The 27,754-nt window shown below is 35.1% G+C and overlaps 2 protein-coding genes and 1 long non-coding RNA gene across 3 annotated transcripts in view; all 3 read right to left on the reverse strand.

Moving 5' to 3' along the window:
• The window catches only part of LOC136027054 (uncharacterized), a 73,350-nt gene extending 72,433 nt beyond the window's left edge, over positions 1-917 (reverse strand). The window contains exon 1 of the mRNA XM_065703984.1: positions 820-917. The gene's annotated coding sequence lies outside the window, so the exon portion shown is untranslated. The remainder of the gene's footprint in view (positions 1-819) is intronic.
• The window catches only part of LOC136027058 (proton channel OtopLc-like), a 428,472-nt gene that overhangs the window by 202,760 nt on the left and 197,958 nt on the right, over positions 1-27,754 (reverse strand). The gene's annotated exons all lie outside the window — the stretch shown is intronic.
• On the reverse strand, positions 10,517-27,350 carry LOC136026770 (uncharacterized). Its single transcript, XR_010617418.1, has 3 exons — positions 27,287-27,350; positions 20,873-21,083; positions 10,517-10,963 (listed from the first exon to the last, which is right to left on the reverse strand). It is a non-coding gene; the product is annotated as an uncharacterized LOC136026770 (long non-coding RNA).

A 27,754-nucleotide genomic window follows, 5' to 3' on the forward strand; every position in this document is an offset into this window, starting at 1 on the left:
GACATTGTAGTTGATGCAATAAAGAATTGGATCAAATTAATTCAAAGTAAGCAGAACACCACTGCCTCAGCTGGCAGCATTCAATGTATGCACTAGCACTGCACTGAGATATACATACATTCCATGTAATAAAAAGAACAAAAATTGTGTCTCAGCAATTTTTTAATGCTGATGCATTATAAAAATCTAATTCAAACATTACAAAAATATTTTGAACTACAAAATGCCTGATAAATAAAATTTAGGCTATATTGAACTCATAACTTCTAACATTGGATAATAAATGAGGTAGGATATTTAGAAGACATAAGAATATAGGTAACTCTTTTTGTACCAGATGCTGCTGTTTGTACCCTAGTGTATTTAAATCAGATTTAGTACATAAAGTGCAATAGGCCTATGTTCATCTTTCAGCTAAAAATTAACAAAATTATCAATTTTTTTTCTTTTGTGATGATAACAGAACTGAAGAATACATAGCTTGCTGGTAACAGGTAGGCTAATTACCTAAGCTAGCCTAAGTCAAACATTGGCCTCAAATCTGAAATTAATAACCTCAGAAATTTTCAAATGCCACCTTACATGAATATAAAAATTATTTCTGAAGTGGACTACTAGGCTATGATGCGAAATTAACATCAAATTAGCCTAGCCTAATCAACAATCTTAAAATCCCTATGTAGCCTATGCTTAGGAGATTTGACAAAATTAGGGTAAGAAGAGTGTTGGCTACTTGGCACATAAATTTACGGATATCAAGCATAAATCGGTAATATTAACACTCAGAAAAATTTAGAAACCAGCAAGACCAAGTCTTACTTAGAATAAAAGGTGATGCTGATGATTGATTAACCGTCCTCTCTGTTTTAAGAGTCAAACAGGTCTTAGGAATTCAAGTTAAGATGGGTATATTAAACGATGTTGTCAATTTATTAAATGAATTATCCAATTTCCAACGAAAACTGCATCAGAAAATGATATTTGGCGCAGAAGTGGGTTAAAAACTTTCCAACCACTATGCGACATTCACAATGAGTTATGTCGGAGTTATTTCACTGAGAACTGGAAAAAACTTTGCAACAAATACTGGTAAAAATGAGCACAGGCTAGTCCCAGTTCAATGGCCTAAAATAGCATTTATCAAGATTGGCGGAGAACCGAAATTTGAAGCATTGGAATCTTCAATCCTCGTGCAATATAATGTTAAAAAAAATTGTTGTAAGTTCACCTCTATATGCACTACTTGGAAGTAGCCATTGTAAGGGTAGGTTTGGTAAAAGTGGTTTTTGTTTCGTATCTTCATTCATTATGCTTGTGGATTCTAGTTTTGGGATTGCGACGGTATTTTCAGAAAGTTTATTAAACAGTTCGTGGTAACGAACTGTAGTAAGGAGCGACCCGGCTCAATAGTAAACAAAAATCTAAAAAACGGAATTTTGATACTAAGAGATATATCAAAAGAATAGTATTTTTATGCTGATTTTAAATATATAAGTTTCATCAAATTTAGTCTTTGTCATCAAAAGTTAAAAGCCTGAGAAAATTTGCCTTATTTTGGAAAATAGGGGGTAACACCCCCTAGAAGTCATAGGATCTTAACGAAAATCACACCATCGCATTCAGCGTATCAAAGAACCCTATAAAAAAAATTTCAAGGTCCAATCTACAAAAATGTGGAATTTCGTATTTTTTGCCAGAAGACAAATCACGGGTGCGTGTTTATTTGTTAGTTTGTTTGTTTTTTCCCAGGGGTCATCGTATCGACCAAGTGGTCCTAGAGTGTTGCAAGAGGGCTCTTTCTAACGGAAATGAAATGTTCTAGTGCCCTTTTTAAGTGACCAAAAAAATTCGAGGGCACCTAGGCCCCCTCCCACGCTCATGTTTTTCCCAAAGTCAACTGATCAAAATTTTGAGATAGCCATTTTGTTCCACATAGTCGAAAACCATAATAACTATGTCTTTGGCGATGACTTACCCCCCACAGTCCCTGGGGGAGGGGCTGCAAGTTACAAACTTTGACCAATGTTTACATACAGTAATGGTTACTGGGAAGTGTACCGACGTTATCAAGGGGATTTTTTTGGTTTGGGTGTGGAGTTCAGGGGAGGAGGCTATATGGGAGGATCTTTCCTTGGAGGAATATTTCATGGGGGAAGAGAAATTCAGTGAAAAGGGCGCAGGATTTTCAAGCATTACTATTAAAAAAAACAAAAAATCAATGAAAATATAAACATGAAAAAGTTTTTTTCAATTGAAAGTCAGGAGAAGCATTAAAAGTTAAAACGAACAGAGATTATTACGCATATGAGGGGTTCTAAAAATACTTTAGCATAAAGAGCGAGGTATTTAGGAGGAGATAAATACTTCGCTCTTTATGCTAAAATTTTTTAAGTAATTTCAACTATTTATTCTACGGCCTTTCTGATTCAGTGGTCATTCTTAAAGAATTGGGACAAAACAAGATTTAGTGTCAAGAGCGAGGTATTAACGAGGGGACCAACCCCCTCATATATATAATCAAAAATGTAAGAATATAAAAGTTCGTTACGTAAGTTAATTCTTGAGTTACGTATATTTTTTATTAATAAAAACGTTCGTTAAAAATTAAAAGATCTAGTTGCCTTTTTAAGTAACCGAAAAATTGGAGGGCAACTAGTCCTTCTTCCCCACCCCTTATTTCTCAAAATCGTCTGATCAAAACTAAGAGAAAACCATTTAGCCAAAAAAAGAATTAATGTGCAAATTTCATTTTAATAATTTATATACGGAGAGCCAAAATCAGACATGCATTAATTCAAAAACTTTCAGAAATTAAATAAAAAAACAAGTTTTTTGAAATGAAAGCAAGAAGCGACATTAAAACTGAAAACGAACAGAAATTACTCCGTATATGAAAGGGGCTTTTCTTCCTCTACACCCCGCTCCTTGCGCTATAGTTTGATTCTTTCTCGCAACTCTACTTTTTAAAACAATAAAAAACTTTAGCGTAAGGAGCGGGGTGTCGAGGAGGAAAAGCCCCTTTCATATACGGAGTAATTTCTGTTCGTTTTCAGTTTTAATGTCGCTCCTTACTTTCATTTCAAAAAAGTTTTTTTTTTATTTAATTTCAGGGAAGAACAAATACCATTTTTGGAAAGTTATTGAGAGGCGAACTTTTTTTCACGGGAACAGCTTTAGAGAGTTTGGGGACAGTGAGTTTGCTACTGCTAGTCAACATTAGACAGACTTGCTATAGTGCAAGAGCATCCCCTATACTGCATACCCTTCACTCAACGACAATCCAATAAACTTGGTATATATGGCTGATTACGGACATTTGTGCCAGAGCTGGATTTAAAGCACTATAAAGCTGTATGCAGCACAGGAGCTGCAAGCTATAAACCAAGGCCCTAGGGTATGCAAAGGTTTAGTGAGTTTTTTCAGTTTGACATTATGTACTTGCTGTTGATGAGAAATGAGTTAATTAATGAATGCAAGGTAACAGAATCAGTAAACTTTTGTTTATTACCAAAGGCTTTATCCAGGCATTATAGGGGATGGAAAGCTTTTTTGTATTTGTACTGGTAACTAATTATTGCAATGGTAATTCAATGCTGATTTTGCAATATGGAGGCCAAAAATCAAAATATTGTGAGCAGCCTACATGTTTTTCAAGTTGCGTTTGCTTTCCGCAAAAGCAAAATAATCATGATTACTTCTAAACCACCTCTTCCCAATTCAACTCCTTCTATTGTGACTGTTCCAACAAGGACTATTCTTGCTAAAACCTACTCCCATGACGGGTTCCCCTTCCACAAGTGTCAAAACCATAACTCTATTCACTTCTGAAGGATTTTGAGTGTTAATAGACGTTAGATGCTATTATTAAAAAAGCTTATTATCTAATATTGGTACTGTCAATATAAACAAAAGCAAGGTCAATTAAAAAAAATACATTAAGCTCTGAGGCATTCTTTTTTTTTCGAAAAGTATAAAGCAAGTTACCCACAAAAAGCTACGAACCTGGGAAAATTTGCTTGATTTTCGATGAAGGGAAGGAGCAACTCCTAAAAATCAAGGATCTTAATGAAAACCTCACCATCACATTCAGCATATCCAAAAACCCTTTTGTAGAAGTTTCAAGCTCCCATCTGCAAAAATTTGGAAATTTGAAAAAAAAATTCCAGGAGAAAGATCACGGATGTATGTCTATTTAATTTTGTTTTCTCCAGGGGTTTTCGTACCAGTAGCCCTAAAATATCAGGAAGGGACTCGTTTAAACAGAAATTGAAAGTTTTACTGCCATTTCTAAACGATCAAAAAGATTGAAGGGGTAACCCCCCTCCCACCACCCTTTTTTCCTCAAAGTTGTCCGATCAAAATCTTGAGATAGCCATTTTGCTCAACATAGTTTGAGAGTCCAGTAACAATGCCTTTGGAGATAGCTTGACCCCCCACAACCCCTAGAGAAAGGTCTTTAAGTCATGAAATTTTCCCATTGTTTATATATAGTACTAGCTGTTGGGGTGGCGCTTCCCCCCACCCCAACACCTAGTTGGTGGGGGCGCTTCGCCCCCCATGCCCCCCCGCGGGCGTAAGTCGTTACGTGCCATTGTAGTTGTGTCCCTGTGTCCCACCTGTGAATATAGATAGATATATCTATGTTTTTAACTACGTAAAACTTGCGAATATACAACATTCTTCAATGTCCCATTGTCTGTGCATATAAATAGATTGTCAGGTTTACCGACTCTTGAACATGCAACATAAAATTGTCCATGGGAAAAACAATCCGTATTCATATCTATACCTCATTATTCTAATGATTGCCCTTGAGCTTTGTTGATGGTGATTGCTAATCGAATATTCCCTGTATCCCGGTCGTCATTTATATTCCCAGTATCACGGTCGTCATTAGTGTCCCTGTGTCCCGGTCGTCATTTATATTCCCAGTATCACGGTCGTCATTTGTGTCCCAGTCAGTAATTTCTCTTTGAGCGTCCCGGTCGTCATTTATATTCCCTGTGTCCCGATCGTCATTTATATCTTCCGGTCGTTATTTGTGTCCCAGTGTCCCAGTCTATAATTTCTCTTTGAATGGCCCGGTCGTCATTTATATTCCCTATGTCCCGGTTTTTAGTTTTTTTTCTCCTTTATTTTTCAGTTTTTTTCCTTTTTTTAGTTTTTTTTTTCTTTTTCAGTTTTAGTTTTTTTGTAGTCTTTTTTATTAGTTTTAGTTTTTTTTTCTTTTTAGTTTTTTTTTTGTAGTTTTTACCTTTTTTTATTTTTTTTTCTTTTTTAGTTTTTTACCTTTTTTTTTAGTTTTTTAGCTTTTTTAGTTTTTTTAGTATTTTCTCTTTAGTTTTTTTTTGTAGTTTTTACCTTTTTTAGTTTTTTTTCTTCTTTTGTATTAATGCTAAAGCCAAGCATCGAACCTGGAACCTCTCGGACCTAGAACCTGGAACATAACACTTTACCAACTCAGCTACTTCGGCTTGAATACATTCGTTTTTGAATTGGTATATGATGAAATAATTCAGACGTCATATAATGACGTCACTCGACAGACAGACAACTTATTTTTATATATATAGATTTGGAATTGGGAAGTGTAGTGCATTTTTTTTTTGGGGGGGGGAATTTATGATGGGAGGATTTTCCTTGGGCAGGGAGGTTTCTGGGGATCAAATTTCCAGGGGAAATTTGCCGAATTTCTATACGAAATTCTTTTTATTTGTCTAACTTTCGCTTTGCCAACTCAATTTTACATGTGAAGATGTTAAGGGGAAACGTCCGAGGAGAATTTTTTTCATATTGGAATTGTTTAGAGTACTTTCCTTATGGGGGAGATTTTCTAGGCAGAAATTCTCCTTGGGGGAATTTTCTACGGAATAAAATCTCCAGAGGTAATTTTCCGGTGGGAGCAACTTTCTAATAGGGGCGGGAGTATTTACGATAAAAAATTTTCCACGAAGGAGGGAATTTGTGGCATGAATTTAAAAAATAACAAAAGTTAAATCATTTTCAGATGAAAATACACTAAGAAAACTTTTTCACCCGGAATGGTCCGAAAGAAATTTTCTTGGGTGAATTTTCAGTTTGAATAAAATTGTCTAGGGGGAATTTTCTTGGCGGTGAAGGAGTATTTTTCGTCGGAAGAACTTTCCATGGAAGGATTATCCGTGCGAGGGGAGGGGGGAATTTTACATGAGAGAAGCTAGACTTCCCAGCATTATTTAAAAACGATCAGAAATGAAATAAAAAAAGTTTGTTTTTTTTACCGATAGTAGGGAGCAAAATCAAAGCTTAAAATGAACATGAATTATTACGTGTATAAGGGGCTTTATTTTCGCCCCAATACCCATATTTTTACGCTAAAAACTGAGATTTTGTTCCAGTTATTTTAGAATGAGTCCTGAAAAACAAGGGCCGTTTAATTAGAACAATGTGATTTTTAAAAGTTCTAAAAGACACTTAAACCTATTGAGTGAGGTATTGAGGAAAAGGAAAACACCTAATATGCGCAATAATTTCTATTCGTTTCAAGTTTTATGTTGTTCCTTACTTTGATATGGAAATTTTTTTTTTATTCAATATGACTAGGCTTATGTCCTATACTTTTAAGATCCCTTCATGTCCCTAGCCAAGAATTGTCATTTATTTAGTCATTCCATTCCTTTGCTCGAGTCGCCGAAAAGTCTTCTTTTATAATTATTAAATAAAAAAACAAGTTTTTTAAATGAAAGTAAGGAGCAACATTAAAACTTAAAACGAACAGAAACTACTCCGTATATTAAAGGGGCTTTTCCTCTTCACGCCTCCCTCTTTGCGCTAAAGTTTGACTCTTTCTCTTAACTCTAATCTTTTAAAAAGTAAAAAACTTTAGCGTAAAGAGCGAGGCGTTTAGGAGGAAAAGCACCTTTCATATACGGAGTAATTTCTTTTAGTTTTAAGTTTTAATGTTGCTCCTTACTTTCGTTTAAAAAACTTCTTTTTTTTATTTAATTTCTGGACGTTTTTGAATTAATGCATGTTTTGATCTTGGCTCTCAGCACATAAATAATTAAAACGAAATTTGCATATTAATTAATTGCAATTAATCGGAAGATTTTGATAAAAGAGGAGCAAGGGAGGATGCCTAGTTGCCCTCCAATTTTTTGATTGCTTAAAAAAAGCAACTAGAACTTTTAATTTTTTACAAACGTTTTCATTCGTAAAAAATATACGTAACTTACGAATTAACTTACGTAACGAACTTCTATATTCGTATGTTTTTATTGTGTATATGAGGGGGTTCAACCCTCGTCGATACCTCGCTCTTTACACTAAAGCTTAAATTTTGTCCCAATTCCTTAAGAATGACCTCTGAATCACAAAGGCCGTAGAAAAAATAGTTGAAATTACTAAAAATACTTTAGCGTAAAGAGTGAGGTATAACGAGGAGGTAAACCCCTCATATGCGGAATAGTTTTTGTTGCAAAATTATAGGACCACTCAGTTGATACGATCACCCCTGGGAAAAAAATAAAAAAAACAAAACAAATAAAACGTTTAATCGTTTAAACGTTTGATGGCGGAAAGAAAAATTTCTCTAACGGAACAAGGCACAGCATGTCAATGCAACTGATTTTCTAAATATTTGTGGCAAAGCAATCTCTCCGAACATCCATATCTTGCTTATTATTTTAATCACTATACCTGTATCGACCAGCACAACAGAGCGCTCCTTTTACACTTCGGAGAATCAAGACATACCTAAGAAACGTGACGTCTGAAAGTAGGCAAATGGCTTTGCCAATCTCAATGTCCACAGGGAAATTCTAGTTGACACAGACAGTGTATATATCCATACTGACGAAGACTCAATTTTGTTTTGTAAGACAGCTAATATAGGAAGATTGTGTCAGAATAAAACATAAAATCGTATTTAATCTGCTGGGTTTTATCAATCATTCTTATAGTCCCTACTCGAAACTTGCATCCAAAGAGCTAAAATAAACTTTAAGTAATGCCTTAAATTACCGGTTTTTCTGAGGATTTTTGAAGTTTTTTGCTGATTAGCCCGCACTAGACATCACCACCCTTACTTACGGCAACTTACGTTCATTCTAAGCTTGCTTTCATTCACTTTTCATTTTTCTTCATTTTAAGTTTCCTTCGCTTATGGATTTCTGCTTGATTTATCAAAATTATTTTGCTCAAACAGTTTATGCAAAATCTTTTGGATTTTACTTTTTGGTTCTCGTTTGGTTTGAACTTTTTGCTTTTTATGCAAAACTTCCTGTTTTCAATTACATAATTCAACAGAGGCCATTAACCATTTTTATTTAAAGGGCAGTTAATAATCTTGTCAACAGAAAAAAAATCGGCTTATGTAATTTAAAATGCATTATGGTGCAAATATTAAATATTAGTGGAGAACACTTTCTTTTCGATTTTTTCAACTTTTATCATGACCACATTTATGGACAAGCAGGGCTTTACCGTATGCAAGGTGCAATACATTAAAACAGATTGGACTAATGGACAGTGTTTTCAGATCGACGCTGTTTTGAGGTAAAGAATTCTCTATACTTTTTTACTGATACTGACAAATGTCCTTAGAAATGGAGACACAACCTAGGTTTCCCGGTACCCACAGGTATATCTTGTGGAGACAGAAAAGTTATCTATTGCCAAGAAGGTCAGTTTCCGAAAATCAAAGACAGAGAGAACACACAAAAAAATCAGTTAGTCAGTCAAAGATCGTGCAATACCCTGGTTTCATCTTTGGAGGTAAAGCTATAAAGAATATTGATTAATCCCATCTCCTCAAAAATATATTTTCACCATCCATTCACGCGGTAGATATTTTCGAATGGGTTTGTTCCTTCTGGGCAAGAAAGCATGGTGAAATTATACCTTCTATGGACACAATGCCATCCATCTCAATTATACTTCTCTGCAAATTGTACACAAAGCTTGCTCCCAAAAATGAATGCCCGTGTTCTGCAGAGCTCATAGAAAGCTGTTTATACTCCTTCAATGGATTAATAATACGGCTTCTAGAGATATAACAGGGTGTCAATGGATATTCTTCTGAGTACCCGCCATTCTTACTAGCTATATACTAGTATCACCGTTACGGTAGGTAAAGAAACACCTCACAAGGGATAGTCAATTCCTCTGTTTAGACAGCCTGATTGCACTAAAGTCATTACTAAAAAAATACTACTGTTGCCAACAATCTATGAAAAGGGGTTGAGCCTTGTATCTCGAATCGGCAAAAATTGTTATAAAGGGTATTTTCAATTACAACAGCAGAAAGAACTTGTTTCCCAAAGAGCAAGCTTATGAAAAATGCTGTTGCACTTATGCTATAAATAATTAACGCTTAGTGCTATAACCTCTTTTGTTCTAGAGTTACTTTCGATTTACAATCAACTCAAAATCTATTATAACCAAATTTTCATGAGTTTTAGAGACCGAAAGCGTTAAGTACAGGTCTCCCCCACAGTCAAAAGTATAATGTCTTTTCAACAATCGACGGTTCAAAAGGCATTTTATATATTTTTTTGCTAATCTTTAACATTTTGTAAAATGTCATAAAATATATGCCATATTTCCACGACCTTACTGCATATTTCTTTTGAAGGACGATAAAAATTCTTCTTCAATAATTTTATTAGGTTCTTAAAAGTTTCCTCTAGGCTTCTCATACAAGCCTAGATACTCATTAAAACGCCCAAAGTTTTTTTTGGGTTAGGATGCTCATCCATAGACCAGAAGCTATCGTCAACGCAAAAGTACTGTATACACAGTTATTTGATTTAAAAATTCCATGCATAAAAACGATGCATTTTCGCGAAAGAAGAGACACAATTTTAGAGATCAGAGCGGGCATAAGTCGAATCCTCTAAGTTAACAATCTTAAACCAAACAGACTAAATTGAATGAAGAAATCCAGCACAAAAAGAAACGGAAAAGGTCATTAATATGAGTTGTGCAACCCTCATTTAACTCCCCAAAACAATTAGTAGCATTGCCTCTTCAATGAATACGCAATATATTTTCAATTGAAATTATTCTTTACCCGATGGTCAATATATTTGAAAGAATGAATTATTTTAGTCATTTTATGATTATTATTACTTCGCCATTAGTAAACATATAGATACAGTAAACCCTGGCATTGGGGTTTTTGGACAAGCAAGATCCCCTTTCCTACTTTTATCAGGTTCACTCTATATATAAAAAAGTCCTAGCTACATTTTTTAAGTTTAGCATTAATCCGCAAATATAAAATGGCGGGCCCAAAATAGGTCTGTCGAAACTGTTTTTGGAACATAACCACAATATCACTTTTCCTTCATGGCATCCCCTTCTTAAAAGCGGATGCTTAAAGTTGAAAGTATACAATAGTTGTTCGTATATAGTAAGTGCTCTTCATAAATTGTTTTGATAAACATAGTTATGTATTTATTTTAATTTTCCCTATCTTGTACTCCGTCCTTATGAACTATCCCTAGCTCTAAGAACAACAAGCAGTTTGCAAGAATACAAAGAAGCAATATTTTATTGATTAAATTTATATTAAAATATAAAATAAAAAAAATGTTGTTGTATGTTGAGTCAGGAAGAGGTTCTTTGGCAGGAACAGAGGCCACATAATTGCACAGCTTCAATGAGCAGTAAATTCGTTGGGTGAAGGATGAGCAAAAAATTGAAGCAAAATTGATTAAAAATTTACTGAGGGTTCTATTTTTTTTTTAGTAAAATATGAAAAGGGGAGCAAAAAAAATATACGTGAATTTTACTGAGATTCTATTTAACTTGAGGTTTAGAACCCTTGTTTTTTTTATTTAAACTTTAAAATTATAAGAAACCAGTTCTGTTGCACTGTCTTTTTATGTAAAAATAAGCGTCTATACACAAAAAGACGAATGCAACAGAGAACAGGCTTATACAGAGAGTTCCGAAATTTACTGCCCAGCTACTTCATTATCTAGAAAAGAAAAGAAAAGTCAATCATTTGCAGACAATAGACAATATGTTTTTCCAAACTAAAAAATTTATAAAAGGATAAATTTTGAAGACTGGCTAAATACATTACAAGAGCGAAAACCTCAAGATGGTTGCGATGTCTGGTCAAGACCTTTTTCCTTCACATGTAATTATGCTTGCTATTAACAAATCCTTTTAGACTTTCCTGGAACATTTTGTGATATAGGAAAAGCACAGATACAAATGTGTTCCTTAAAACTGAATTAGTCAATACAAGATAAATGCTAAATGTGAAAATGAGCACTACCTAAGGAGGGGCGGGGGTAGCATGGATTAGTTTTTGGCGGAAAAGAAATTTTCTGGGCAAAAACTTTCATGGGTAGATAAGGTGTGATTTAAAAAATTTACATTTTCTAAGAGCCCCACGGAGATAAAACTCTCGAAAAAGAGATGAAGAACTAATGTATATATATATATATATATATATATATATATATATATGTAGCTAAGCGTATTTAACTTATTATCAATTCTGGTACCCCTTTTATTGAAATCCAATTTAGTCAGGTCTTGGGGGATGGTGAGAAGGGTGGTGAACTGTATGAGAGTCAGGAAGGTGTACTACGTGTAACAAGGTCGTAAGAAAGACGCATTTGCACTATCAAGAACGGCTCAGGAGGGACTAAGGCCCAGCGGCCACGGGGCAACTGTTTTGGGACTAGAATTGCTAACTGATTGCGCATGCAACTGTTGTGTGACCATGGCCTTGAGGAAGTGAGGTCCAACCCACGAGGCAATCCAGATGTTACTGGTTTCCAATCAGTCTAAAACCGGTTCCGAATGAGACCCCAGTCATGGTCACAGTTGCGTTGCAGTGCTGTCCCAGACATTTTCGGGAGCTACCGCGTTGATATTGTCCAATTATTTTGGCTCTCAACATGTCAGACCAGGAATTTAACATGAAAGTAGACTAAAAGTAGACTAATATCATGATTGTCAAAATGGCTAGTATACAATAACTGAGCAGCTAGGGGTTTTAAGTTTAGGAGAAGGTTGAGAAGAAAATCAAACTGAATCATAAGAATATATGTGCATCCAGGTAGTCAAAAGAGCACATCTCCAATATCTTAGTAATTTCTAAGGGTATTAAGTTGAAACCTTCAATCATTGGTGAGGAGGGTGTCGAACAAAATCAAAGTATACTATATACACCTAAGTAGTCGAAAGGGCGCGTCTGCAAAATATCAAGAGCGGCTAAGAGTATTTAGTAGACGCTTTCAGAGGATGCTGGGGGAGGATTCTAAACTAAATCGAAAGACACTATGTGCATCCATTTCGTCAAAATGATGAACCTATAATATAACAAGAATTGCTTAAAGTATAAAGCTGAAACCTTCGGTGCATGTTGAGATAAACCGCGAACAAATAGTCAAAAGACAGTATCCGCAACACGTCACGAACAGCTTTTGATATCAAGTTTAACTTTCAAGGAATTATCAGAGAGCAAATTGAATTCAACGATAAGATACTACCTGCATTCAGGTTGAAAAAAGGCCATATCAAAAATATCTCAGCAACTTCTTAGGGTATTCAGGCGACTTTCAGATAATTGTACAGATGGTACTGATCAAAATCAAAACGCACTATGTGCATCAAGGTTGCCAAAAAGACATATTGACAGTATCTCAGGAAGTTCCATGGACCACAGTAGAAACTTTCAGGGAATAAACAAACATTGTATAACAAAGTCAAAAGCAACTGTGAACATAAAGGTAAAAAAAAGGGTGCATTTATAATATTTCAGGAACAACTAACAGTATTAAGTAAAAATTTCGAGTGAATATCGAGAGGTATATTGAACTAATTCAGGAGATATTAAGTGCATTATGAATGTCAATATGGCATATATGTAATAACTCGGGAACATTAAAGAGTATTAAGTGGGAACTTTCACCGAAAGTTGAGAGAAATGTTAAACTAAATCAAAAAACACTCTGTCTTGAGGGAATGCCGATGGGGATATTGAACTAAATCGGTGAACTGTATGTATCCAGGGTGTCAAAATGGTTAATCTGCAATACGTCAGGAACGGCTAAGATATTTGAAACTTTCTGTAAATATTGAAGGTGATGTAGAGCTAAATCAAATGACACTATCTCCATCCAGGATATCAGAATGAGACGTCTTCAATAGTTCATATACGGTTAATGGTATAGATTAACGCCTTAAGCGACCTAGCTGAAACTGTGAGGGAATATTGGACGGAAAGGACAAGTAGATACTAAATTTTGATTTGTCGACCGAAGGGAGCTCATCAGCGACAAAGAATGTTTGAAAAAAAAAATGGTTGTATTGATTCTTAGTTTGAAAGTGTGTTATTAGTGTGTTATATTCTTAGTGTGATCTCTTTAAAATTTCAGGCCGTGAACAATAAAAGTTTTAGAACCAAGGGAATCGCAACTGGAAACAAATCTTGTCAGGGATTCTTCATCTCCCTTTTTTTTTTTTACAACAAATTGGAACTATATTAGCTAATATACTAGCTCAAAATGCATAAATGTAAACAAACAAGCTATTAAAGCAAAATATAAAACACACAAAAAAATTCCTACAACGAAGTGTTTGATAATTATTCGTCTATATCAAAGGTTGTAACAGTAGATACGACGGAACAGCTTCACCCCCAAAAAATTCCCAAAATTGTTCACATTTTTTAAATACTAGTACCCGTACCCAACCATTTGTAGTTCTATAATATAGCTATTTTTAGAATTCCTAGCAAAATTTTGTCCAGAATATGAAGAGCAACCCAAAATCTTTTTGCTTTTATTCATCAATAAAAAAATATCAACAAAACTTACAGAAATTAATTTTTTTAACTTAACAAACAGAAGATGTTTCAACAAAAGAAGTTTTTTAAAATAAGTACAGAACTAATTTAAACCAAAGGGGAGCAGAAGTAGTGAAAAAGAAGTCATGCTTAAAACGTAAATAAATCATTATAAATAAACTAATGAAACCCTCTGAGAGACCGTATTTCAAACAGTACGTGGTGCAAATATCGTAGGTAAATACCGCTTTGCAGGGCTGTAATGAGAGAAAGGTAGATATAGCTGGGGCACAATCTGCGGATGAAGGATGATAGATTACCAAAAATTGTCCTTTTCAGCCAACTGTCTAGGGCTAAACAGAAAGCAGGTTGTCTGCAGTTGAGGTGGGAGGATGTCATAAAGAAAGATTTAAAGGGAATAGAAACTTCCTGGGAGGGTGTAAAGAGGGAGGCGCTGAATAAATTGGGATTGAGGAGCGTGCGTAGCTGTGTTGGACTCCAGTGGCAGGGTGCTGCGGTGAGTTCTTCATAGTAGTAGTAGTAAAGAGAGTGGAGGGGTTTCCCCCCTCCAACTCCTCCCAATGTCATCAGATCTAGTCGGGATTTAAAATAAGAGCTCTGAGACACAACATCATTCCAAACATCAAATTTCATTAAGATCCAATCACCCGCTCATAAGTTAAAAATACTTCATTTCTTCTATTTTTTGCCAATTTACCCACCCCCCACTCCCCCCAGATGGTCAAATCGGGAAAACGACTATTTCTAATTTAATCTGGTCAGGTCCCTGATACGCTTGCCAAATTTCATCGTCCTAGCTTACCTGGAAGTGCCTAAAGTAGCAAAACCGGGACCGACAGACAGACAGACCGACAGAATTGGCGATTGCTATGTCACTTGGTTAATACCAAGTGCCATAAAAAACCAAATTAATATTCGGTCCTCTATGAAGTTCAGGCTTTAAAATAGTGAAATGGGTGACACTGACTGCTTCCTTCGAACGTGAAAGTTTATTACGAAAGCAAAGTCATATTGACTTTTATATACCGAAGCCAAGTCATATTGCTTCGATATATTGATCTTGTTTTTCAAAGTGTAAATAAGGTAAGCCCTGAGTATTTTTATGATTTTTTTTAAAACTAACTCGTTTTACCACCCTTATTTTACCCGGAATTTGGTGGATTTGACTCACGAGAGAAGAAATACAACGAGAGCAGGATTTGTTCTCAGGAACCAGTGCTGTCACTTACTTGAAGTACTTTTACTTGAAGTAATACTTAAGTAAAATTTCCCATTACTTGTACTAAAGTAAAAACTCTAGGGTGTACTTATTACTTGATACTTAAGTAAGATTACGAAATACTTATTACTTAAGATACTTTTAATGTACTTGTTTTTCAAATACTTTACCTTTGACACGAAAATTTTGTGTGTGTGTGTGCTTTGGCAATGTACAAGAAAACATCACCTTTAGGCTTAGAGCAAACTCAGATTTGGTTTTGTGTGTCTATGATTTCGCAATGTACAAGAAAACATCACTCTTATTTTTTAAATACCTTATTTTAATAAATATGCCTTATTTCTTATTTTAAATGCCGACCAACATTAAGCCTCTGATTTTTCTTTTAAATTAACCTATTGATTCTTATTATTTTGGTAGAGCTCATGCCATATGAGCTCTTGGCTCTTCCGACCTCGTCACAAGTGCCATATGAGCTCTTAGCTCTTGTTTTATTCCTTTTTTCTCAGAAGATTTTCGACTTAGTCTCATGTTTTTTGCCCCACTATTAAAGCCGCTGACAACAACGCTTTATTTGGTTCTTAAAACGCAGGAAAGCACTTACCCTTTTTTACTTCTACAAAATGTACAAGAATTAAGTGACCTTGGACATTATTTTCAAAAAAAAAGTGGAAGCATAGGTACTTTACGGAGCTGAGACATGGCAAGCATCAGCTACAATCCTCAAGAAAATCGAAGTATTTCATGGAAAGAGCCTGAGGAGGATCGAGGGCCGACGATGGTCCGACTTCGTCAGCAATGACAAGGCTCTGCAGCTCACAAAGCAGTCTTGGTTTTTGATTCAAGCAGCCGAGCAAACCTTACGATGATTCGGGCAGCTGCTTCGAATGCCACCACATCTACCCGCAAAGACGATCTACGACTTCGACCCTATCAAAGTCGGTTGGAAGCGACCTCGCGGCCGACCGAAGAAACGTTGGTCCGACAGCCTGTCCGGGTTCTTGACGATGGTAAACATCAGACAGGGCGAAAAGCAAATACTCGCTAGGGACCGAAGTGGATGGAGGAGGCAGACGTCAATCTCTACGCCGAGCAGTGCCCGACAGGAGACTTAAGTCAAAGTAAGTCAACAGGTCAGAAGATCTAATTGTTTATTACATCCCTCTTGTTTCCGACCGTACCTAAGCCAATAAGTTACTCATTAAAAGAAAGATTCCTGGAATAATATAAACATCGAATCAACTTTTTCCCTTAGAATTCATGGAATTAAAATAAATCTAGCTAAAAGTGCTCTATTTCTAGATAAATAATCCAAATTTTCTACTTAATCAATTAAATAAGGCATAGATATTTTAACTTTACTTCCGAAAATAATGTTTGAACCTCAGAATCCCAGAAACCCAATATTTTTCTAAAGAACGTTATCTCAAACGTTGTGACATCAGATTCCTGTTAGCTTTCAATTTTCTTTTCAACGGAATAAAAGAAGTAATACAAATTCTGAAAAAAGTTTCGATAACAAATTTAATTTAAAAAAGTATTTTAGAAAAAAAATTCAAAATTAACAGCAGTTAGTTACTTAAAAATACAGTCCCAGAGAAAGAAGTGAAACGGTACTTTAGAAAAAGGGGAATATAAAAGACATTTCTCTTTTAGGGGAAGGGAAGGGGGGTGTTATTTCTTAGGGGTGAAGGCGATGCCGTATCCAGGCCTTTTGTTCGGTAGGGGGAGGGGGGGGGGGTACAAAAAACATAGAAAAGAATTAAAATTTATTTATATGCATTTTTGTTATGTTTTTACGGCCAGGACAAAACTTTTTTTGGGGGGAGTTCGAGCTCCCCTTGCCCCCCCTCCTCTTGGATTCGGCATTGGCTGAAAGCAAAATAGGCGAATCATATGGAAAATGTAAGACATTACAGTTACAATCGTAAAAATATGGGAGGGGACATGACCTCGAAGTGTCTGTTTGGAAAATCTTTTCATAATAAGATACAGGTCGTTCCATATTCAAGGTCAAAAGACAAACAAAACAACAAAAAACACGTCTTCATACGTGTACTGTTGGCGCATACTGGGGCATCGAGAGCCAAAGGCGAGTACCATGGACAAAAATCGTCATAACAATTAATAGTACTGGCTAAGCACGTATGAAGAGAGAAATATGGGGATATCAATCCAGAGAAAGAGGGATAGGGATATCCGTCCGTTATCCTAATTTTTTCCGAGCTTACAGGCAATAATTATTCAAATTATCAAGCAATATTTTTTAGTTATTAGTCTTCCCTCCCCCCAAAACAAATTCATGTGTAGGTGCTTGGTAGTGACCATCAAACAGTTCGTGGTAACAAACTCTTCGTAAAGAGCGACTCGGGCAAATCGTAGCCAAAATTCCAAAAAAGAAATTTTGATAACAATTAATACATCAAATGGATTGGCTTTTAAAGCTGATTCCCAAAATATAAATTGATCAAGATTAACGTTGCCCACCAAAAGCTAAGAGCCTGAGAAGATTTGACAAAAATAAAAAAAAAAAAAAAAAAGAATCTAAAAAAGATTTGAAAAAAAAATTCAAAAAAAGAGGGGAGAAAATCCCAAAAACGCAAGTGATCTTAAAAAAAGTCACACCATTAGAGTCAGTACATCAGAGAATATTACAGTAGATGTTTCAAGTTTCAATATAAAAACTGTGGAATTTTGGAATATTTTTTTTTTTGTCAGAAGAAAAATTACAGATGTGTGTTAATTTTTTTTTCTTTTTTTTTTTGCAGGAGTTATCCTATCAAACCAATGGTCCCAGGACATAGTGAAAGGCTCATTCGAAAACAAAAGTTCTAGTGCACTTTCTAAGCGACTAAAAAGATTGGAGGACAACCAGCCCCTTCCCAATCCACTTTTTCTCCTAAGACAACCAATCAAAATTCAGAGATAAAAATTCATTCAGCATAGTTGAAAGGTCCAAAAACTATGCCTCTTGGGATGATATTACCCCCTAGGATCCCTTAGGAAAGGGCTGTAAGTTATACAATTTGCCCATGGTTTACATATAGTATTTGTTATTGGGAAATATGTAAAAAAATTTGGAGGGGAGGGGGGTTCCATGGGAAAACTTTTCCAGAGGAGGAAAAATTTCCGGAGAATTTTAAAGGGGAAATCTTACACGAGGAAAAAATTTCCTGGTATGATTAAAAAATGGTCAGGAATTAAATATTAAATAACATGTTTGTTCAACTGAAAGCAAGAAGCAACATTAAAACTTAAAACAAACAGAAATTATTTCATTTATGATTGGTGCTACCCCTTCTTCATAAGTCCCTCTGTGCACTAAAGTTTGACTTTTTATCGTAATTCTTTTAGAACCACTCCTGAGACAAAGTGTTGTTGATTTTGAATGTGAAATATTTTTAAAGAACTTTAAGACTTTAACACAAAGAACGATGGATGAGGAAGGGGCAGCCCCCATAATATACGATACATATACCCTGGGCACAAATACCTCTTGCGTGCCTGACACTTGCATTATTAGGGACACTGGTGCTAGTTACTTTATCTATGCTGTTATCTATCTATATAAAAATAAGTTGTCTGTCTGTGGATGTGTGGATGGATGTGTGGATGGATGTGTCAGGTGACGTCACCTGAAAAAACTGGATTAGGTGACGTCAAAACTGAAAAAACTAAAAAAAGGCAAAAACTACAAAAAAAACTAAAAACTAATAAAAAAAATAAAAAAGCTAAAAAACTAAAAAAACTATAAAGGTAAAAACCAATAAAAAACTAAAAAAAAAACTGAAAAAACTAAAAAAAGGCAAAAACTACAAAAAAAAAACTAAAAACTAATAAAAAAAGTAAAAAAGCTAAAAAACTAAAAAAACTAAAAAAACTAAAAAAAGGTAAAAAACTAAAAAAAATAAAAAATAAAAAAAAACTAAAAAAAAGGAAAAAACTGAAAAATAAGCTAAAATAAAGGTAAAAACCAATAAAAAACTAAAAAAAAAAAGGAAAAAACTAATAAATGACGACACTCAAAGAGAAAGCGACCAGGACAAAAAACTAAAAAAAAAGGCAAAAACTACAAAAAAACTAAAAACTAATAAAAAAAATAAAAAAGCTAAAAAACTAAAAAAACTAAAAAAAGGTAAAAAACTAAAAAAACTAAAAACTAAAAAAAAACTAAAAAAGGTAAAAACTAAAAGAACTAAAAAAGAAAAAAATAAATGACGACACTCAAAGAGAAAGCGACCAGGACAAAAGGAATGTTCGATTAGCAATCAACAAAGCACCGGGACACAGGGAGTATAAATGACGACCAGGACACAAGTAAAAAAAAAAATTAACAAAACTAAAAAGAAGGTAAAAACTACAAAAAAACTAAAAAGAAAAAAAAACTAAAAACTAATAAAAAAAACTAAAAAATCTAAAAATCTAAATAAACTAAAAAAGAAAAAAAAAGGAAAAAAATAAAGGAGAAAAACAAAACTAAAAAACGAATGTATATACAGACCGGTACACCGGGATACAAATGACGACCGGGACACAGGGAATATAAATAACGACCGGGACACAGGGACACAACTACAACGGGGACACCGGGGGAAACAGGGGGATATAAATGACGACCGGGACAAAAAAACTAAAAAGAAATAAAAACTAAAAACTAATAAAAAAAACTAAAAAATCTAAAAATCTAAATAAGCTAAAAAAGAAAAAAAAAGGAAAAAAATAAAGGAGAAAAACAAAACTAAAAAACGAATGTATATACAGACCGGGACACCGGGATACAAATGATGACCGGGACCCGGGACACAGGGAATATAAATGACGACCGGGACACAGGGACACAACTACAACGGGGACACCGGGGGAAACAGGGGGATAACCTGACAATCTATTTATATGCAAAGACAATGGGACAGCAAAGAATGTTGTATATTCGCAAGTTTTACGTAGTTAAAACCATATATATATATATATATCTATATTCACAGGTGGGACATAGGGACACAACTACAATGGCGCGTAACTATTATGGCGCGTAACGACTTACGCGCGCGGGGGGGCTTGGGGGGGCGCGAAGCGCCCCCACCAACTAGGTGTTGGGGTGGCGCGAAGCGCCACCCCAACAGCTAGTTTTATATAAAAACATATTTCATGAAGGAAGGATGCCTTGAATGAAATAACAGGTTAGCATATAGGAAATTAAACAGACATTTTTCCTAAGCCAGTGGCGAACATGTTATTTACGAGATAGATAAGTTGTTTTTTTTACAAGACTGAAGGACTAACATTATTAAATAAGTTTAAAAGGGGCAAACCAGGTGAAAACCATGAATTCACCCAGCGATGTGAATTAATTCTCATCAGTCTCCTATTCTCTCCTCATCGATAGCACTATAATTCAATAGTTAATTAGTGAAATAAAACATAAAATTAACTTTTATAAGTTAACACATCTAGTCTTCTTTAATATAAAATTAATTTCGTTTTCATTGATTGTGGCGGAAATTGCATCGCAATTATTATGCAACCACTGACAATATAAATGATGGTGAAGAAGTGTGGGCCATGATGTATCCATGATAACCCAAACTAATCTACGAAGGGTACTGATTTTGCAGAGAGTATATTATTTTTGGACTTCAGAGTCAAAGTACACCTCAATCATAAAAAAAATTGGCGACTCTGCCTAGTACAAATTTAAGGCTGAGCTTAAGAATAAATATGGCAAATGAGCTAGTTATTATGAAATTGCTTATTTATGCAAGTATAAAATGAAATATGAAAAATAATTATTCACCTTCCAAATGATTCGCAGAAGGAGAAATTATCAATAGTCTTCTTACCCTCTTTAATGACTCTCAAAATCTGTGCAGACAGATTTACTCCAACCCATTCACCAACTGATTTCTCATCTCCGTGAACACTGCTAAAAATGATTTGCAGAAGGAGAAATTGTCAATAGTCTTCTCATCCCTTATAATGACTTGCACAATCTGTTCATACAGTCTTCTTCCAACCCATTCACCCACTGATTTCTTATCTCCGTGAACACTTCTAAAAATAAAATCGACAAGTAAAATATACTAAATTTCTTTAATAAAAAAAATTACAGAAATATAAATTTTTTATTTAATAGTAGTTATTCTAGTAGTAGTTATTCTACAGTAGTTATATTTTATGAATTTCATTTGAATTTTTTACTAAACTTTATTTACAAATTAATCTTTTATATTTCATTTAAAATAAATTAAAATTTATTAAATGAAATTAAAATCCCATGTTGTAAAGTAAACTAAAACCATGGTCGCAGTCTCAAAATCGCACAGCAGGACTTTGACCAGGGTCCCACTTTTTGCCCTGCAGTCACGACTATTTATAATCATCAAATTGACCTATTTAAATAATGTGCGTTATGCCTACATGACTATCTTTCATCTAAAAGGTTGACGGCAAGATGGAAACTTTTGGGCAGAAATAAAAGCAGAAATTTTACTTATATATTGTGAATTTTATGTGATTTTTTCAATGTGTTCATACATTTTGATAATCATCACGTTATTCGGATTTAAACAGTGAGCAGCATACCTATCTTTCAGCTAAAAGTTTGAAGATAGAGTGGAAGCATTTGGTGTACTAGCGAGAGAAGAGCTGGGAAAAATCATTCAGAATGTGCAGTTCACACAACCGTACATTTTTTTCCATAAATATTTAGTACTTGACAATCGATTACTAGTAATTTGAATTAATATCAACAAAACTTAACGTTAAATTACCCAGAACTGAGTTGTATATATATTGATATAACAGTCTAAAATGAGCAAGACAGAAGGAGAATAAAACGCATATAATGAATAATTTGATCAATTTCAATTATCCAGTAACGAAAGAATTATTGTTCGAGGGATGGTCGTTTAAGGTTTGTTTTCACCTGCATATTTATGGCCAATTTATGAACCGGAGAAATATTTTGGAGGTGTTCAAACTCGGTTACCCTCCCCCTGCATATGGCCCTGTGTATCATAACTCCCTTTGGAATTATCACAACCAAGCTTTGACCTTATCTTAGACCTTACTTCCTCCAGATGCACGCAGGGCGTCAGTGAGTAGCCACCAATCTTCCCTCAATGTACAAGAAAACATCACCCTTTAGATTTAGAGTAAACTCAGATATAGCCCCATGCCCTTTTTTTGGACATGAAATAAGGTATTGGTTTTTGACGAAAAAAATTATAGTGTGATTAACACTTGGCTTAATTTTTGTTTGAAAGTTATATAACAAAGAAAATTGAAATTATTTCACAGTTCACTGGTGGACAGTGAGCTAAAATCCGTTGTTTTGTGCTAAATGTTGCACACTGTGGTCAATTTGGGCTTATATTTCTGACATTAGTATTAAGTTTTGTCGTCTCGTCAACTGAACCAGATTTCTACCATTTCATCAGCTTCAGGACCATATTATTGGTAAAACTACTGAAGCTATGAATCTTTGCCCATCTAAATGATGTCTGCAATAAACAAGTCTAGGCAATTCTAGCTGTATCCAATGCAGTGGTATTTTGTCAAATTCGTTCCAGCAAATTCAGGTATTCAGACGAATCTGACTTCAGATTTGTCACTCCATTTATAAGGAAAACAATGGCATATCATCATCCAGGTATCATCACCTATTTACCGCCAGTCAGATTTGTATTGAAATTGAACTATTTGGATTTAAAATTGAGCTTAATTAGGGCGATGGAGCTTTAAGTGTAAAAAAAATTCTAGTTTTTTATTTAATTCATTGTAAATTGCATATGGAGATGAATCTCGATGAAAATTGAATAAAGATGCCTAAGAGTATGGTATGCATTGAGTTCTGGGACGGAGACCCAAGCTTAATAAAAAGTTGAGTTTTTCATTTAATTCAGTGTAGCTTGCGAGAGATTGATGGATCTCAGTGAAGCTTTTGGTTTAATTTAGTACACCTTGCGAATGGAGCAACGGATCCAAATGAAAGCTAGACCAACACTAGGATCAGGGCTCATATTGAGCTCTGATATCAAAAGCCCTATCTAAAAAAGGGCGAGGGGAGGGGGTTTCAAGTTTTAAGAAAGTCGAGTTTTCCTTCAGTTTAGTAGGGCCTATAACTACTTCCACCCATGGCTTGCCCAAAGCCTGGAAATAGCCATTTTCCAAAATAGATCATACTGAAGCCAACCTTCAACCAGATATTCCATTCCCAGAGAAAATTACTTTATATGGCACTCGGTATTTACCAAATTACATACAGTGATCGCAAATTCTGTAGGTCTGTCAGACCTGGTCTTCCTAGTTGAAGCACTTCCAGATAAGCTAGGACAATGATATTTTACCAGACGCATCAGGGACCAGATCAGATTAAATCTGAAATAGTTGTTTCCCCAATTTGACCATCTGGGGGTGGGGGGGTGGGAGGACGGTTAATTTGGAAAAATTAGATATGATCTTAATTAAATTTGATATTTAGGAGGATATCATGTCTCAGAGCTCTCACATTAAATTCCAACCGGATCAGGTGACATTGGAGGGGGAAACGAAAAATCTTGGAAAATACTTGGAGTGGAGGGATCGGGATGAAACTTAGTGGGAAAAATAAGCACAAGTCCTAGATACGTGATTGACATAAACAGAACAAATTCGCTCTCTTTTGGAGAGTTGGGGGGAGGGTTAATTCTGAAAAATTAGAAAAATGAGGTATTTTTAGCTTACAAAGGAGTGATCGGATCTTGAATTTCCTCAGATGAAATTTCAAATTAGAAGGACCTCGTAACTCGGATCTCATGTTTTAAATCCCGACCGGATCCAGTGTCCTTGGGGGGATTGGGGGGGGGGGGGGCTGGAAATCTTGGAAAACGCTAAGAGTGGATTGATCAGGATGAAACTTGGTGGGAAGAATAAGCACAAGTCCTAGATACATGATTGATATAACCAAAATGGATTCGCTCTCTTTGGGGGAGTTGGAGGGGGTGTTAATTCGGAAAAATTACAAAAATTGAGGGATTTTTAACTTAAGAGCAGATGGCCATTCGTGAGGTATTTTGAATTTGATATTAAGAAGGAACTAATGTCTCAGATCTCTTATTTTTAGCCCCGACCAGTTCTGGTGACATTGGGTGAAAGTTGGAGGGGGAAACCGGAAATCTTGAAAAACGTTTAGAGTGGAGAGATCGGGATGAAACTTGGTGGGTAGAATAAGCAAATGTCATAGATACGTGATTGACGAAACGGGACTGGGTCCACTCTCTTTGGGGTAGTTAGGGGGGTCCAGTGCTTTGGGGAGTTCAGTACTTCTGGACGTGCTAGGACAATGAAAATTGGTAGGCGTGTCAAGGACCTGCACAAATTGACTTGATAAAGTTGATTTCCCTGATTCAACCATCTGGGGGGGGGGCTGAAGGGAGAGGAAAAATTAGAAAAATGAGGTATTTTAACTTGTGAGTGGATGATCGGATCTTAATGAATTTTAATATTTAAAAGGATCTTGTGTCTCAGAGCTCTTATTTTAAATGCCGACCAACATTAAGCCTCTGATTTTTCTTTTAAATTAACCTATTGATTCTTATTATTTTGGTAGAGCTCATGCCATATGAGCTCTTGGCTCTTCCGACCTTGTCACAAGTGCCATATGAGCTCTTAGCTCTTGTTTTATTCCTTTTTTCTCAGAAGATTTTCGACTTAGTCTCATGTTTTTTGCCACTTCATGGTATGAAAACTGCTGCTAGAAATAGATAGGTTGCAACTTCTGCTGTATTGTCTTCTAGTATATTTAAATGTGTGCTTGCATCGCGCCTGCGTCCCCTTAAAAGTTCTGTTTCTTACGGTAATATTGGTTTGTCTTCTGTTGCATATGCAGAAGACAATCTTCTTGTTGCCCGGACTCGCCGTGGATTGCTTTCCAATTTTACTATATTAACCAATGGGCTATCTAAGATTGGACTGTCAGTTAATGCGTCGAAATTCGAGTTTATTTGTTTTAATAGCCCTTATGCGGTCGCTCCATTTGTTGCTGGGACTGCAATTCTTCTTTAGTTAGTTGGCTTGGTCTGTGTTTCAGTCCAACACTTTCCCCTACCTTTTCATCCCTAGTGAATCAAGCCGTGAAAAACCTACGCGTCGCTTACGGAAAAATATCCCCAAACAAAAGCCGTTACAACTGCAACGGTTTGTGCATGATTTATAACGCTTATTGCGCCCCTGTGCTTTTGTTTTTATCAGGCATGGCTCATCTGTTTTGTAAGAAAAATCCCCATACTCTACGTGCGGCTTATTTCAGATATTGCATGATCCTCCTCTGGCTTCCTAGATGGCACTAAAACAGAAAAATAATTACTCGATTTGGTTTAACAGATATGCCTTCTTGAATTCGGTCTTCCAGGGATGATTTATGTAAAAAGACTATCTACTTTATTCACGTTTACGAACCTCTGCAGCCTTTTTTCCATATTGATACTGGTTAATTAGTCCATGTTGTCTTTTGTTAGTTTGAATTTTTTTCTTGCTGTTTATCGTTTTTGTTTTTGTTTATTTATAATACTCCGTACTTTGTGTTTTTTAACACTTTTACGAATAATAAAGTTCATTCATTGATTCTGCAGTTTGACCAGCCATATGGAATGAGTCTGAATCAGCGGACTTGTTGCAGGCCCGTGATTTTGTAATATATGTTTGTAGGGAGTTTTACCGACCATCTGAATTGACTAAACACCATGCGGCTTGCTTGAGTGAAAACCAGCCAAATGATATAGATGCCATACATTTTCATAGCGTGTCTGAAATTTAACTTGAAAACTTGAGGCAGTTTCCTTGTAAAGATGCCGAGGGTGAGACATGCCATCAATTGATTTTTGATTATTGAGCTTTAATTTCTCTTGCTAAAAAAGTCTGCAACTGACTCACTTGGCTCCTTACTTTTAAATTTGAGTTCTTTTGTTGCTAAGGCTTTTACTTACTGAATAAGAGAATGAACTACTTTATCACCTTTTATCTGTTTGAAAGCCAATCCAAAGTTAATTTTTCTATTTTCAATATTTTTCCCACCATTCCGACATTTTTCAGAATAACCCTGTATTTTTTTTAAACATGCCAGATTTGACTGAACATTAATCGCCAGAAGTTCAACTCTAAGTGCTCTGTGTTAATCCTGTTATGTGATCTGTCTGATCCAATCAGGAGTTTTTTGACTGCACTTAATTGTTTTGAAAGTCTTTTTCTTTCAAGCCGTTGTGTTGAAAATTGCTTCAGATTATTTTTTGGACTTTGTTGGGTGTGTACCAGCCAAACAATGGAAAACAATACTTTCAATATTTTTTCCATCATTCCGACATGTTTCAGAATAACCCTGTATTTTTTCAAACGTGCCAGATTTGACTGAACACTAATCGCCAGAAGTCGAACTCTACGTGCGCTGTGTTGATCCTGTTGTGATCTGTTTGATCCAATCAGGAGTTTTTTGACTGCACTTAATTGTTTTGAAAGTCTTTTTCTTTCAAGCCATTGTGTTGAAAATTGGCTAAGATTATTTTCTTGGACTTCATTGGGTGTGTACCAGCCGAACAAGGGAAATGGTTAAAAACGATAAAACAGAAATTCTGGTTCTTGATTAAGATTTCCATATATATATATATATATATATATATATATATATATATATATATATATATATATATATATATACATAGAATAAATACTTGAAGTAGTACTTGACGCATTACTTAAGTACAATTTTGGCAAGTATTTGATATTTGATACTTAAGTAAGAATTTGGAAAATACTTATTACTTGATATTTAAGTAAAAAAACAATGAGTACTTAATACTTGATACTTAAGTAAAAATTTGGAATTTTCAAAGCAAACTATTCATAATATACAACTAGCCAAATAAATTATTGCAGTTCAGCATTGCACAGATATCTACCAAGGTGAATAAACCTTTGACCTAAAATGTCTTTTTTTATCAAACTATCCTACTTTTGTCCTCACTTTAATCTAAGTAGGCTTTAGACCGGTCAAGTAGGCTATATTATTTTTTTCAGTATGTTGTTCTGAGAATGTAATGCATTTTGATCTGACCAAATGACTTTCTTTTTTACAATTATTTTAATTCAAAGCAATTCTCAAACCCCTTTACAATTGAAAGCAGTCTTTTTGTTCTAGCATGTCTCCTTCTTTGAAACCAGTATTATAAACCTTAAAATAGTCTATATTTTCCTTAAAACTAAAGTGTAAATGATATACTTACAAAAAAAAACTATTAATAAAAAATACTGAAATTAAGAGACCGCCATTTTTCCTCCAAATTTTGCCGTTTGATGATGTGAAGAAATCGTTGTGCCAAACTGTAAAATAAGCAGCCGAAAATTAAGCCAAATGCTATAAAAACAGGCGGAAGGCAGATTACGCATTTTTATCCTAAATATTGGAAAGGAAGAATCTGAAACTTTCATCTTGATTTCCTAAGACACAATTTTATCTGCGAGTAGATCAAAAAGATTTATCAAGACTTATTCCTGACCCATCATCACTGAAAACCGTCGCGAAGCCAAAAGAAGACTTTAGAAGGCTTGGCATTCCAAAAAGAAGAAGACAGCCATATGCTAAGGGATATAAAAAGGTCGATAAAATCCATTTCTCGTATCATCAAAAAGTTTTTGACAATTTTATATAATCCTATATTAGGCTTAGTTGTCATTTCTACTTTATTTATATA

This window comes from Artemia franciscana, chromosome 5 (assembly GCF_032884065.1).
Source record: "Artemia franciscana chromosome 5, ASM3288406v1, whole genome shotgun sequence".
Lineage (NCBI taxonomy): Eukaryota > Metazoa > Arthropoda > Branchiopoda > Anostraca > Artemiidae > Artemia > Artemia franciscana.